Below are 16,640 nucleotides of genomic sequence, written 5' to 3' on the forward strand. Positions count from 1 at the left end.
GACAAGCCACCTTAAAAGGGAAGGGAGCCAGGATTCAGACACTGGCCCATGTACCCCAGAGCTGCTAGGCTTTCTTGCCAAGCCATTAGGAGACAGCTTATGTCTCCTGGCTGGGAGCCACCTCCCAGCCTCCCCAGTGCATCTGACACAAAGGTTCCTCTCAGCATGTCTGGCTGGTTTTCTAGCTGTAACCTGCCTAGGGATCCCATATTGTTTGTTGGACCCATTGCCAGTGCAGAGGTGGGTGGGCCATAGCAGCAGAAGGAATCTGGGCTCCACCACACGCCCACCAATCCATCCATTAGTCCATCCGTTTGTCTCCCACCTACCCACATTCCCGCCTATCCATCCATCCATCCATCCACCCACATGCCCATCAATTTATCCATCCATCCACCCATCCACATGCCCATGCATCCATCCATCCATTCATCTACCCACCTACCCACATGCCCATCCATCCATCCAACCACATGCCCATCCATCCATCCATCCATCCACCCACATGCCCATCCATTTATCCATCCATCCATCCATCCATCCATCCATCCATCCACATGCCCATCCATTTATCCATCCATCCATCCATCTATCCATCCATCCACCCACATGCCCATCCATTTATCCATCCATCCATCCATCCATCCATCCATCCACCCACATGCCCATCCATTTATCCATCCATCCATCCATCCATCCATCCATCCACATGCCGATCCATTTATCCATCCATCCATCCATCCATCTATCCATCCATCCACCCACATGCCCATCCATCCATCCATCTATCCATCCATCCATCCACCCACATGCCCATCCATTTATCCATCCATCCATCCATCCATCCATCTATCCATCCATCCATCCATCCACATGCCCATCCATCCATCCATCCATCCATCCATCCATCCATCTATCCATCCATCCATCCATCCACATGCCCATCCATCCATCCATCCATCCATCCATCCATCCACCCACATGCCCATCCATCCATCCATCCATCCATCCAACCACATGCCCATCCGTCCATCCATCCATCCATCCATCCATCCATCCATCCACCCACATGCCCATCCATCCATCCATCCATCCACCCACATGCCCATCCATTTATCCATCCATCCATCCATCCATCCATCCATCCATCCACATGCCCATCCATTTATCCATCCATCCATCCATCTATCCATCCATCCACCCACATGCCCATCCATCCATCCATCCATCCATCCATCCATCCATCCAACCACATGCCCATCCGTCCATCCATCCATCCATCCATCCACCCACATGCCCATCCATTTATCCATCCATCCATCCATCCATCCATCCATCCACCCACATGCCCATCCATTTATCCATCCATCCATCCATCCATCCACCCACATGCCCATCCATCCATCCATCCATCCATCCATCCATCCATCCATCCACATGCCCATCCATCCATCCATCCATCCATCCACATGCCCATCCATTCATTCATCCATCCACCTACCCACATGCTCATCCATTTATCCATCCATCCATCCATCCATCCATCCATCCATCCACCCACATGCCCATCCATTTATCCATCCATCCATCCATCCATCCATCCATCCATCCATCCATCCACATGCCCATCCATTTATCCATCCATCCATCCATCTATCCATCCATCCACCCACATGCCCATCCATCCATCCATCCATCCATCCATCCAACCACATGCCCATCCATCCATCCATCCATCCATCCATCCATCCATACACCCACATGCCCATCCATCCATCCATCCATCCACACACATGCCCATCCATTTATCCATCCATCCATCCATCCATCCATCCATCCATCCATCCATCCACATGCCCATCCATTTATCCATCCAACCATCCATCCATCCATCCATCCACCCACATGCCCATCCATCCATCCATCCATCCATCCATCCATCCACATGCCCATCCATTCATTCATCCATCCACCTACCCACATGCTCATCCATTTATCCATTCATCCATCCATCCATCCATCCATCCATCCATCCATCCACCCACATGCCCATCCATTTATCCATCCATCCATCCATCCATCCATCCATCCATCCACATCCCCATCCATTTATCCATCCATCCATCCATCCATCCACCCACCCACCCACATGCCCATCCATCCATTCATTCATCCATCCATCCACCTACCTACATGCCCATCCATCCATCCATCTATCCATCCATCCATCCACCCACATGCTCATCCATTTATCCATCCATCCATCCATCCACCCACCCACCCACATGCCCATCCATCCATTTATCCATCCATCCATCCATCCACCTCCCTCATCTATTTGTTGAGCATCTGCATGTGCCAGGTCCACTCACCTTCAAATCCGAGAGGGGGATTTTCCTAGAGGAGATGTAAGAACAAGTACAGAGAACATCCATCACTGCGTTCCCTGGTTCTGGTTGTGTAAACACTGACAGAATGAACAGGTGCACAGACAGGCCTTCTTGTGTCCTGCTGCCCATCGTTCCACCCTTTACACTGTGGCCCTTTCTGGGAAAGCTGGCTGAGTGCAGGTGGGTCCCGACAGCACCTCCCCTTGGCCACCCTCAGGTCGGTCCTCTCTCCTCTGGGCTTCTCTGCGGGCTGTCTTTGCTGCTCAGTCACCTGACTCACCCACAGGCCTAGCAGGGTGAAGGAGTTAAGCCCTCTGTAGCCTCCCTTGACCATGGGGGATGGGAGCCGGTGGGTATAGCCTCCCCTCCCCCATCCTTTGGCCGTTGTGTGTGAGGCGCACTCTGCGTGCTTTTCAGGGGTCCCCGGCTGCGGATGGACCACAGATTGCTTCAGCCTCCTGCCCTTTCTTACTCTCCCTGGTCCCTCTTTCTGGGCCTGATCCCCCAGAATGTGCCACCTGCACATCCCCCATTCTCAGGCTCAGGCAGATCCCAAAGCAGTGTTGGGGTTCTGCCAGCTTAGAGCAGCTAGGGTTCCAGGCCAGGAAATTGCAATCAATCACCTTGCCTCAGAGGCCCCACATTCATTCATTCGCTCACTCATTCATTTCTCTGGCCATGTTGCAAGTTCCCTCACTGGGACTGTGCCTGCCCTTGTCTGTTCTTGTCGTGGCCGTGCAGGCAGCCGGTGCTGAACATCTCTTGGTGACTTGAGCTAAGGGGACCAATGCTAGAGCCAGACGGACATGGGTTCAACCCTGCTCCCCCACATTGTAGAGGTGAGATCTTGGCGCCTCACCTCTCCGAGCCTCAGTTTCTCTGTGTGCAAAATGGACATAAGAACACCTACTTGAGAAGTCCCCATGGGGATGCCAGATCTCTTACATTAGGCCCAGAGCCTGGCAGCGGGGGGGTGGGGGGGGCTGTTGGTTGGGGCGAGGTACAGGCTGTTGCTAGCGGTGGGTGGCAGAAGCAGCTTGGGGCAGAGGGGCTGGGTTTCTGGAACCTGGTACCCCAATGCCTCTGGCCTTCCTCAGCCCGTGAGGCTGCTCGGCACATCCCTTGGTCTTGGGCGTGGCTAAGAAAATCAGCAACCCACGGTTTGTTGGTAGGAACTCAAAGAAACAAACACCGTGGTCACCGGGACGGGACGGGGGGCCCTCCCTTGCCTGCGGGGCTGTGGGCAACAGGCCCACAGCGGTGATGGAGGGCGTTGGCGGGCGATTAGCCTCGCCCTAGTTGTGCGCGATGCTTCCTTGGGAAAAGTGTCACTTTCATGGGCATGTCAGCTGGTTATGAAATGAGAACGTTTTAGAGGCTTAAGGAAACCCACCCCGATCTTTGGAAACCTCTGTCTGCCCTCGTTCAAGCCCCAGCAGTGTTTCCTCGCTGACGACTCGGGAGCCGCAGCCGCCACATTTGTGACTTTCATACCCCCAGAGTCGGATTTAAAGATAAGGGAACTTTCCAGCAGGCAGAATGCCTGACTCTGAGGGTACGCTAAACTTTGTGCAGTGGCGATGTGCTCCGCGGCCGGAGCACCAGGCGGGTAACTGGGGGTGCCCTCCAGGCCCAGGGAGGGGCCCCTTCTGGTCGAATCATGGGCTCCGACCAGGCATCTTCCCTGGGTGAGTTCTAGGTCTTCAAGGAACAGAACAAACCAGATCATTTTCTTTTACTTTTTATTTATCAAAAAAATTTTTTTAATGTTTATTTTTGAAAGAGAGAGAGAGAGAGAGAGAGAATCCAAAGCAGGGTCCAGGCTCTGAGCTGTCAGCACAGAGCCTGAGGCGGGGCTCGAACCTACGGACCATGAGATCATGACCTGAGCCAAAGTCAGACACTTAACCCACTGAGCCACCCAGGCACCATTTCTCTCTCTCTCTCTCTCTCTCTCTCTCTCTCTCTCTTTTTTTTTTTTTTTTACCTTTGGTTGTTTCGGTTGCCTTTCAGTGAAAGCTTCCTCTGTCTCATTTCCTTGTGTTGTCCTTACGTTGTCCCAGGGGTGAGATACCACCATGCCCCTAATTTGTAGATGGAGAAACTGAGGCTCGCTGGATATGTTGCTCCCATGGCTCAAACCCAGCACCAAAGCCTTCCTCCCTCCCGCCTGGGCCCTCCTGCCCCTGGCCGGCCAGGTCTGGGGATAGGGCTGGCAGGAGCCCTCCGAGGATGCTGCTTTATGGGTGGCTGGCCGCCTCCACAGACCTGAACCCTGCCGCGGACTTTCACGAGCCGCCTGTGCTTTGCAGCCCTGGTCCTGGTCCTAAGACATTTCAGGGTGGGGGGTCTGCGCCCCAGGACACCCCATCCTGCACATGGCTCCCTGCTGCCTGGGCTGACCGTGGGGCCCTCCCGCCTACTGCCAGCCAGCCCAGCCCCGTCCGGCCTGCCTGGGCCAAGCGGCCCATTTGACTGTCCCCATCTGTTTGCCCATGGGGTCCGGCGGGTGTCCTCTGGCCCGGGGCCCGGCTACAGCCTGGGAAGCTCCAACTTCCATCCATGGATCTTTGTTCTAATGTTTTCTGCAACCACGAATGTTGGGCCGTTGAGGGGTCTGCGTGCTAGGCAAGCAAGGGGTCTGTGGTCTGGGGGCAGCAAGAACGGGGGGCTCGGGGCCAGCCGCCCACCCCCCTGGGCTTTTTATATGGGGTTTCCCTGTTTGTACCGGACCCCAGTCCTGCACCCTGTTCCCCGTCTGGCTCGTGGTAGGTGCCCCACGCATGACTGCCAGCAAGTGCCCACTAGCTGACCCAGACCTTGATTCTGCAGATGGAAGGGAGGGATCAGGGAAGGAAGGAGTCCCCTGAGATCAGCAGCATGTGGGTGGGCTCCCACGGCACCCGCCTGTGTGCCGGGGGCGTGAGCATTTCACTCGGGCGGGTGGTGGGGTTGGGGTGCACTGGAGTGGGGTGGGGGGATCCCAAGGGTGGAAGGAGGTGCCGCTGACAGACTCCAGGGTGGCCCCATGCTCCCGGCCTCCTGGTAGACACACCCTGTGTGAGGTCCCCGAGAGTGGGCGGGACCCGTGACCCGCTCTCAACTAACAGAAGATGGCGAAGGTGATGGACGTCCCGTCCCTGACTGGGTCGTGTTCTGTTAGACTCTGGCTGGCTGTCAGACTCGCTCCAGAGACTGCCCCTGATGGTCAATGGGGAAGCTCGCGTGGCGGGGGCTGTGGGGTGGCATCCACCCGATGGCCACGAGAGGTCAGGCCCTCCATCCGGCAGCCACGAGGAACTGAATTCTGCCAGCAACCGGAGTGAGCCTGGGAACAGAGTCTTCCCCAGTCGAGCTCCAGATGAGACCACAGCCCAGCAGACACTCTGCTTACAGCCCTGTGTGGCCCTGAGCAGAGGATCCGCCGTGCCTGGATCCTGACGTGGCGATAGGTAACTACTATGGGAAAAGAGTTAGAGAGCTTTGTTGCCTGTGACGTGGCCCAGTGCAGGCTGTCCCGCATACGCCGTGGTGACAACGAGAAGAGAAGAGAGCTCCCGGGCGTGGGGCCTCTGTGCTGGCACAGCTCAGCGTGTGCTCGCTTGTCCTCAGAACGGCCCTGGAAGGTGGGCAGGCACTGCTGCTTCTCCCATTCCACACACGGGGAGGTGCAGGCACAGAGAGGTCGAGAAACCTGCCGACGCTCACGGAGCCAGTAGGTCGAGAGGTGGGATTTGAACCCAGGCCGTTCCTAGGAGCACCACCCAAGCAGCTTCCTGTAGAGAGGGAGACATGGGAGAGGCGGCAACTGGACAGTGCTGTGGAGGGGCCCCGGGGTGGCAGCCCAGCCCCCCCCCCCCCCCCACCACCCTGCACCTGTACCCTGGCTTTGCTCAGTCGGGAGCGCTCCTGAGCTTCTCCCTTTGAGTTTTCTTATCCTGAAATGGAGGACTTTGGACCGATGAGCCGGCAGGTTTCTTCCACCTCCAAGATTCTATTCAGCAACTCCAGGGGAGCAGGGATGCCCCGTAGTGCCAGTGCCCCACCCCCTGCCCCAGCCACCTGCCAGAAGCACCAGGTCCTCTCTCTTCTCCTTTGGCAGAAGGCTCTGCTGACACGAGCCCTATTTTCTGGGGAATGATGCCCCGTTATCCCCAGAAATTGTGTCACTACCTCACAGGGGGGTAGGTTCTGATAGGCATGGTTCCGAGCTCCTCGTGGGGGAGAGTGAGCGCCTTACGTAGGGGAAGAGAAAGAAGGTTAAGAGTGGAGAAGTCAGAATGTCAAAGACAAAATTCTGCAGGGCAGGGCGGTCCAGCAGAGGTCCAGGTGGCCAGGTGACCCCAAACGGGAGCCACTTGTGTGATGCCAAGTTTTCCGGTAATCACGGTCAAAAGAGAAGCACAAACTAGTGAAGGGTTTTTTTTTTTTTTTTTTTTTTTTTTTTTTTTTTTAGTAATACATTTCATTTAACTTAATACATCCAACATGCTATCATTTCAACATGGAACGGATGGAAAGCAATCTTAGTGAGATCTTATTCTCTTTTTTGGCGTTTGATATGGTGGTATTGTCGCAGTTGGTCCTAACCACATCCCAAGTGCTCGGTTGCCCTGGGTGGTCAACGACCGCCCCGGAGGACCGCACAGCCCTGGGGATAGAGATGGGCTGGAGACCTGCCTGTCCCGCCAGCTGGCTATGCGACCCACACTCACGGCGTGCCAGGCGCTATTCTAAGAGCTTTACGTGTACTCACTCGCCCAATCTTCGTTCCCATTTTCCAGTTGAAAAAAAAGGAGGCACGGAGAGGTTGAGGAATTTGCCCAAGCTCACACAGCTAGTGAGAGGTGGAGTCGGGACCCACGCCCTGGGTTTTATTTATTAGGAGTGCTTTATAAAGTAGGGCCAAAGTCTGATCATCAGTCTGTAGGTGAGTAGTCCCCTGGGAACGGGGCTGAGCTGTAGAATGTGTCCAGGCTCGGGCAATTTGCTGCAATTTGGTAGACATTTATTAGCTGCCTGCTCTTTGCCAGCACGAGGGCAGCCTGGGGCAGGCGGGGTTTTTCACCAGGGACTGGCTTTTCCTCACCTTCCCATGGAACCCCCCTCCTGCCATTGGGTGTCCACCCAGGGCGCTAGTAAGCCACCTCCTCCCCCCGCCCCCCGTAGCCTCCATCCTGCCTCAGCCTTGCCCCAAGAGCTCACAAGTTCAGGCCAAGACCTGTGACAGCCTGGGCATTCCTGCTGGTGAGGGAGACTGAGCCCACGTCCAGAGAGGACGCTCACCGCCTCATCCGCTCTGTCACTGGCAGCATTTTTGCCTGGGGCACCCTGGCCCCTGGAAACAGGTGCAGGCTTTAGCGGCCCACTCAGGTCCTGGTCCGGATTTATTTCCCTGTACCCCCAGGTCCCCCCCTGGTCTCCCCCTGTGTCTTTTTTTTTTTAATTTTTTTTTTCAACGTTTATTTTTGGGACAGAGAGAGACAGAGCATGAACGGGGGAGGGGCAGAGAGAGAGGGAGACACAGAATCGGAAACAGGCTCCAGGCTCTGAGCCATCAGCCCATCAGCCAGAGCCTGACGCGGGGCTCGAACTCCCGGACCGCGAGATCGTGACCTGGCTGAAGTCGGACGCTTAACTGACTGCGCCACCCAGGCGCCCCACCCCCTGTGTCTTTTGCATTCACTGAAAAACCATCGAAAATCATTTTTCTACAGTTGAGTTTTACCACTTACATAAGTACTGTGCACCCATATCAGGTGGACAGCTCACCGGGTTGTTTTTGACTTATGTCTACACCCAGGTAATGACGACGTAGGTCAAGGAAGTGAACATTCCAGCCCCTACAAGGCTGCCCTGTGCCCCTTGCCAGCCGGCACCCCCACCCCAGGGAGCCTCTCATCGGCTGTCAGCTTAGGTGAGCTCTGCCTGTCTTTGAATTTTGGAAAAAGGGAACACTTCCGCACATGATATTTCCCATCTTTTGATCAACATCATCTTTCGGAGATTCATTCTTGTTGCATATATCAGTGGTTTGCTCTATTTTTTTTTTTTTAAAGCTTATTTATTTATTTTGAGACAGAGAGTGTAAGTAGGGGAGGGGCAGAGAGAGAGAGAGAGAGAGAGAGAGAGAGAATCCAAAGCAGGCTCCACACAGTCACTGCTGAACCCGATGCGGTACTGAACTCACAACCTATGAGATCGTGACCTGAGCCAAAGTCCAACGCTTAACCGACCGAGCCACCCAGGCGTCCCTGCTCTCTATTTTTAAAAGATTGCTGGGGCACCTGGGTGGCTCGGTCAGTTAAGCGTCCGACTTCGCCTCAGGTCATGGTCTCATGGTTTGTGAGTTCAAGCCCCGCATCGGGCTCTGTGCGGACAGCTCGGAGCCTGGAGCCTGCTTCGGATTCTATCTGTCTCTCTCATCCTCAAAAGTAAATCAACATTAAAAAAAATTAAAAGAAAAAAAAGATTGCTGAGCGGCATCCTTTTGTTTGAACTGGACAGTTTGTCCACTCGCCTGTCTGTGGGCACCTGACTTATTTCCGGACTTGGGCCGTGAATGTTGTTGCAACACGCATCTCTGTGTTGGACTCACACATCCTTTCTCTCGGACTGAAAATTCTGGGCCAGAGAGCCGGGTTTGTTTCCCTTTGGTCGATTCCGCCGCTCGGCCACCCAGTTGCGAGGCACGAGGCCTCTGGCTTCTCCACATCCTCGCCAACGTTTGATTCTCCGGTGTTCTTAACGTCAGCCATTCCGTTGGATATACGGGAAATGTGGCCTTTGTTGCGTTTCCCTGATGACTGAGGGGGTTGAGCGCCTTCTCGTTTGGACAGTTCTTGCGGGAAGCGTGTGTTTGAGCCTTTCCTCTCCTTGTAAGAAAATTAGGTTGTCTGTCTCTTTCTAATTGATATTTAGGAGGTGTTTGTGTATTCTATTTGCAAGTGTTTTATTGGATCTAAGTATTGTGAGTATCTTCTCCCGTTCTGTGGCTTGCCTTTTCCCCATTTTAATTACGTTCTTCCATTTCTTTGGCGGCTTTTTTCTCCTTTTTCTTTGTTACAAAAATTTTTTTAATGTTTATTCATTTTTGAGAGACAGAGAGAGACAGAGCATGAGCGGGGGAGGGGCAGAGAGAGAGGGAGACACAGAATCCGAAGCAGGCTCCAGGCTCCGAGCTGTCAGCGCAGAGCCTGACGCGGGACTCGAACCCACGGACCGTGAGATCGTGACCTGAGCTGAAGTCGGATGGTTAACCGACTGAGCCACCCAGGCACCCCTTTCTTTGTTAAAAATAACCTTTGTTTTAAGATAATTATGGATTCCCATGCAGGTGTAAGGAATAATACAAAGGCATCCCATGTACACGTTCCCCAGCTTCTCCCAATGGTAACATCTTCTAAAACTAGAGTACAATATCACAACCAGCAAGGATCCCTCATGTTGCCGCCTTTTTATAGCCACCCCCACTTCTCTCCTGTCCTACTTCCTTCCTTCCTTAACTCCTGCCAACCGCTGTTATCACGATCTGAACCACAACAGAACCACAATCTGTTCTCCGCTTCTCTAATGTTTCGTTTCAAGAATGTTATATAAATGGAATAATACTTTAGCTATTTTTTTTTTTTCATTCAGCCTACTTCTTTGGGAATTCAGCCTCTAACGCGTGCCATTAACTCATTCCTTTGTATTGCTGAGTGGTAGTCTGTAGGATGGACGGATCACAGCTTGTTTATGTATCAGCCTATTGAAGGACATCTGGATTGTTTCCCGTTTTTGGCCATTACAAACACAAATAGCTACTATAAGCATTCACATACAGGTTTTTGTGTAAACATAAGTCTTCATTTCTCTGGGGTAAATGCCAAGAATGTAAATGGCTGGGTCATATAGTCATTGCATGCTTACTTTTTATCATTTATTTTTTTACTTATTTAATTTATTTTTTTTTAGAGGGAGAAAGAGTGCAAGTGGGGGAGACGGGCAGAGGGAGAGAGAGCGAGAGAGAATATCAAGCAGGTTCCATGCTCAGTGCGGATCCTGATGTGGGGCTCGATCCTGCAACCCTGGGATCATGACCAGAGCAGAAATCAAGAGTCGGATGCTCAGCCAACTGAGCCACTCAGGTGCCCTGACTGTTTAATTCTTAAAGAACACCCCAAATTGTTTTCCTGATTGGCTCTCCCATTTTACATTCCCACCAGTAAAGTATGATAGGCACAGCTTCTGTGCCTTCTTAGTAGCACTTGCTGGGGTCACCATTTTTCATTTTAGCCCTTCTGAGAAGTGTGTCACTTGCCGTGTTTTTTTTTTTTTTCTTTTTTTTCTTTTTTTTTTTCAACGTTTATTTTTTTATTTTTGGGACAGAGAGAGACAGAGCATGAACGGGGGAGGGGCAGAGAGAGAGGGAGACACAGAATCGGAAACAGGCTCCAGGCTCTGAGCCATCAGCCCAGAGCCTGACGCGGGGCTCGAACTCACGGACCGCGAGATCGTGACCTGGCTGAAGTCGGACGCTCAACCGACTGCGCCACCCAGGCGCCCCTTGCCGTGGTTTTAATGTGCACCGTGAATGACTAATGATGTTGACCATGTTCCATGTGTTTATTTGCCATATGGATGTCTTCTTCCATAAAATATCTTCATGTTTGTTGCCCATGTTCTAATTGGACTCTTTGCTGCTTCACTCTTGAGTTTTAAGAATTCTTTATATATCCTAGGTACTTGTCCTTCATCAGATATGCAGATTGCAAATTTTTGTCTGTGTTTTGTTTGTTCATTTGCCATTTTTACCAGCCTAGAGCTTGCCTTTTCATCCTCTTAACGGGTCTTTGGCTGAGCAAAGTTTTCAGTTTTTGATAAGGTTCAATTAATCAGGTTTTCCTTTTACAAACTGTGCTTTGGGTGCCAAGTCTAAGAGCTCATCGTCTAACTCTAGATCCTAAAGATCTGCTCTCATGTGTTTTTCTAAACGTTTTATAGTTTTATTTGTCATGCATGTCCATGATCCACTGTGAGTTAATTTTTGTAAAAGGTGTGAAACTTAGGTCAGGGTTCATTTTATTGCCTATGGCTGACTAGCTGCTTCCGCATCATTTACTATACATGCTATCTTTCCTCCATTGACTTGCTTTTGCAGCTTTGTAAAGAATTAGTATATATATAAGTATATATTTGTGTGGATCTATTTCTGGGTTCTCTATTCTGTTTCATTGATCTGTGTGTCTATCCCTCTACCTTCTCATATTCACAGATTTTGACTATATTCTCATTTTGATTGTTGTAGCTTTATAATAAGCCTTGAAATCAGTAAACTGATTCCTCCAGCTTTATTCTTTTCAAAATCGTTTTAGCTATTCTAATTCCTTTTCCTTTCTATACACATTTTAGGAGAATCTTATCTATATCTACAAAATGCTTGCTGGGGTTTTGAAAGGAATTGCTGTATATTAGCCAATACATTTGTATCACTTCAGGGAGAACTGATATCTTTATTATGTTGAATTCTTCCAATCCATGAAAATGGTATGTCTCTCATTTATTTAGATCTTCTTTGAAGTCTTTCCTCAGAGTTGTGTAGTTTTCAGCATGTAAGTTCTGTACATGTTTTCTTAGATTTATACCTAAGCATTTAATTTTTGAGCAACTGAAATGGTATTGTATTTTGAACCCTGATGTCCCTTTGTTGTTGTTGATGTTTTTGCTGGTATATACAAATACAACAAATTCTTGTGTTTATCTTGTGATGTTTATCTTGTTGATGTTGATTCTTGTGTTTATCTTGTTGATGTTGCTGAACTTGCTTATTAATCCTAGGAATTGTGTGTGTGTCTGTGTGTGTAGATTCCTTGGGATTTTCTACAATCATGTTATCTGCAAATAGCAACAGTTTTATTTCTCCTTCCTCGTCTGTATGGCTTTTATTCCCTTTTCTTGCCTTATTGAAGTGACCACAACTTTTACCACTATGTTAAGTGAGAATGGTGAGAGTAGGCTTCCTTTTTCCCAATCTTTGATGGAAAGCTTTCATCTTTTACCATTAGGTATATGTTAGCTATAAGATGTATATATATATGTTTTATTAAGTTGGGGAAGGGGAAGGTCCCCTCTACTATTATTTCTCTCAGAGTTTTTAATCATAAATTCACGTTGAATATTGTCTAATCATAAATTCATGTTGAATATTGTCAAATGCTTTTTCCTGTACTGATTGATATGATCATGTGATTTTTCTTCTTTAGCTTATTACTATGGCAGATTGTACTGATTAATTTTTGAGTACTGAATGAGCTTTGCATTCCCGACAGCTCATTGGTCATGGTGTATAATTCACTTTATATATTGCTGAATTCTATCTGCTAATAGCTTTTAAAGGATTTTTGTATTTTTATTAGTGAAAGATATTATTCTGTAATTTCCTTTCTTTCTTTCCTTTTCTTTCTTTTCTTGTACTGTCTTTGTTTTTGGTATCAGAGTAATACTAACTTCATATAATGAATTGGGAAGTGTTCCTTCTTTTATTTTCTGAGATTGTGTAGAATTGGTGTTAAACTTCTGTAAACATTTACCAAAATTCTCCAATTAAATTGTATGGGCCTGGAAATGTTTGATGGGAAGTATTTTTACCTTATGAATATAATTTGTTTAATAATGCTATTCAGATGATCTATTTCATATTGAGTGAGTTATGGGTTTTCAAGGAATTAGTCGGTTTCACCTAAGTTGTCAAATTTGTTTGTGTAGAGTCTTTCATATTATTCTATTTTATCCTTTTGGTGTTTCCTGGATCTGTAGTGATATCCCCTGTTTAATTTTTGATATTGGCAATTTGTGTCCTAGCCCTCTTTTTCTTTTGTTAGTTTCACTAGAATTGTGTCGATTTCATTACTATTCTTAACATTTTTTTAATGTTTATTTATTTTTGAGAGAGAGAGAGAGAGAGAGAGAAAGCAGGGGAGGGGTAGAGAGAGAGAGAGGGAGACACAGAATCAAAGCAGGCTCCAGGTTCCAAGCTGTCAGCACAGAGTCCAACGCGGGGCTCAAACTCATGGACCGCAAGATCATGACCTGAGCTGAAGTTGGATGCCTAACCAACTGAGCCACCCACGCACCCTTCGATTTCATTATTATTCTTAAAGAACCAGCTCTTCGTTTCCCTGATTTTTAAAAAATTGTTTTCCTGTTATCCATTTTATTGATTTATGCTCTTGTATTTATTATCTCTTTCCTTCTGCTTTTCTTGTTGTTGTTGTTATTTTCTCTGCTTTATCTAGGTTGCCAAGGTGGGAGTTTGGATTGTTGATTTAAGACTTTTCCCCTGTTATATGCATTTAGTACTATAAAATTACCTCTCAGCACTGCTTTAGCTGTCTCCCACTAATACTGCCATGTTGTATTTTCATTTTCATGAAGTTCAATGTATTTTTAAAACTTTTCCTGAGACTTCCTCCTTGACCCAAGTATTTAGAAGTGTGCTTGTCAAAATACATATTTTAAGCGTTTATTTATTTTTGAGAGACAGAGAGTGAGCAGGGGAGGGGCAGGGAGAGAGAGAGGGGGAGACGCAGAATCCGAAGGAGGTTCCAGGCTCTGAGCTGTCAGCACAGAGCCCGACGCAGGGCTCGAACTCCCAGACCATGAGATCATGACCTGAGCTGAAGATGGGCGTTCAACTGCCTGAGCCACCCCGGGCGCCCCTAGAAGTGTGCTTTTTAGTTTCAAAGTGTTCATAGATTTTCCTGTTGTCTTTTCATTCTTCATTTCTAGTTGGAGTCCATCATTGTTGGAGAACACACTGCATAATTTCTATTCTTTTGAATTTGTTGAGGTTTGTTTTGTGGCCCAGGATATGGTCTATCTTGGCATACACCCCATGAACACTTGAAAAAAATGTATCTTCTGCTGTTGTTGGGTGGGACGTTCTATAAATATTGGATAGATCTTATGGGTTGATTGTGCTGTGTGTTTTTGTTTCCTTGTTGACTTTCTGTCTAGTTGTTCTATCAACGGTGGAGATAGGGGTGTTGAAATCCCCAACTATAATTCTGTATATGCCTTAATCTATCCTTTCAGATCCACCAGTGTTTCTTGGTCTGCTTTCAAGATTTTCTATCACTTTAGTTTTCAGAAGTTTAATCAGTACATGTCTTGGTGTGAATTTCTTTGGTTTGTTCTGTTTAAAGTTTGCTTGGCTTCTTGAACCTGTAAGTCTATGTCTCTTCACAAATTTGGGACGTTTTCAGCCTACTTCTTTGAGGACTTTTTCAGCTCTGCTCTATTCCTCTTTTCCTTCTGGGACTCCGATGATGTAAATGTTAGATCTTTTGTTGTAGTTCCACAGATCCCCGAGGCTCTGTTCATTTTTCTGTTAGTCTGTTTTCTTTCTTTTGTTCAGATTTGGTAATGGCTATTAGTGTATCTTCCAGGTTTTTTTTTTCCTGTGTCTTTCCCATTCTTTTTTTTTTTAATGTTTATTTATTTTTGAGAGAGAGAGAGAGTGAGACAGAGCGTGAGAGGGGGAGGACCAGGGAGGGGGAGGCACAGAATCGGAAGCAGGCTCCAGGCTCTGAGCTGTCAGCACAGAGCCCAACGCGGGGCTCGAACTCATGGACCAAGAGATCATGACCTGAGCTGAAGTTGGTCGCCCAACCGACTGAGCCACCCGGGCACCCCTGTGTCTTTCCCATTCTACTGTGGAATCCATCACTGAGGTTTTTTTTTTTTTTAATTTCAGTTATTGTATTTTTTAGTTCTAACGTTTCCATTTGGTTCTTCTTCCGTGTACTTGCTGAGGATATCCATTTTCTCATTTGTTTCAAGTGTATCCTTTTTTTTTTTTTTAAATATTTTTTAACGTTTATTTATTTTTGAGACAGAGAGAGACAGAGCATGAACAGGGGAGGGGCAGAGACAGAGGGAGACACAGAATCTGAAACAGGCTCCAGGCTCTGAGCGGTCAGCACAGAGCCCGACGCGGGCTCACGGACCGCGAGATCATGACCTGAGCCGAGGTCAGACGCTTAACTGACCGAGCCACCCAGGCACTCCTCAAGTGTATCCTTAACTGCTCATTGAAGTATTTTGCCATGACTGCTTTAAAATCTTTGTCAGATAATTTTAACATCTCTGTCACCTTGGCGTTGGCATTTATTGATTGTCACTTGCATTCGATTTTGAGATATGCTTGGTTCTTGGTATAATGAATTGAGATCCGGACATTTTTGTACTATGTTGTGAGACTCCGGATCATATTTAAATCTTCTGTTTGACCTGGGGGTTTTTTGACAGTGCTTTGGTAGGAGGAAGGAGGATGTTTCACTCGTGCCAAGCGGAGGCAAAATTAGTTTTTGTGCGTGGTGAGTTTCCCCTGCAATGGCTATCTGATCAACCTAGCACTGTTTATTTTTTATTCATTTAAAAAATTTTTTTTTAATGTTTATTTTTGGGAGAGAGAGACAGAGCACGAGCGGGGGAAAGGCAGAGAGAGAGAGGGAGACACAGAATCCGAAGCAGGCTCCGGGCTCCGAGCTGTCGGCACAGAGCCCGACGCGGGGCCTGAACCTACAAACCGTGAGATCATGACCTGAGCTGGAGTCGGACGTGTAACCGACTGAGCCACCCGGGCGCCCCAACCCAGCATCATTTATTGAAACTACCACGTTTTCTTCCCCTGGATTGCAGTAGTCCTTAGGTCTTAAACCAGGTAACCATGCAGGGGTGGTCGGTCAGTTCTATACTCACTGCTTCCTTGAAAAAGTGTCAACTGTTTGCCGGGATTTGGGCGAGGAGCCAAGAGCCCCACGGCCTTCTTGCCTTATAGGGTGATCTTGAGAAAGGTAGTGAGTGCAATGGTGAGGAAATTGATAGTTGTATTACAGGGGCACGGAGGAGGGGTCCCCAAATTAACCTGGGCTGGGGTGGGGGATCAGGGAAGGTGTCCTGGAAGTGATGACCCCAGAGCCACGTGTGGAAGGATGGGCAGGACTTGTCCAAGACGAAACTGTGGCAGCAGAAGGACACTCTGAACCAGAGAGAAAGACCAGAGTTGCAGAGACAAGAGTCAAGAAACATCCTGGTGCGTGAGAGGTGCTGTTAGCAGTTTAGCTTAATAGGAGGTGAAAGTTCAAGAAGGAGAGAGCATCCAAAGATGAGGATAGAGATCTCGGTGTGGATGGATCCCTGGAGCATGACTGGTCATGCACAGCTTGGGCTTTACCCTGAGGGCCATGGTGAGCCAGACAAGGCTGA

The sequence above is a fragment of the Leopardus geoffroyi genome, chromosome D1 (assembly GCF_018350155.1).
Source record: "Leopardus geoffroyi isolate Oge1 chromosome D1, O.geoffroyi_Oge1_pat1.0, whole genome shotgun sequence".
Lineage (NCBI taxonomy): Eukaryota > Metazoa > Chordata > Mammalia > Carnivora > Felidae > Leopardus > Leopardus geoffroyi.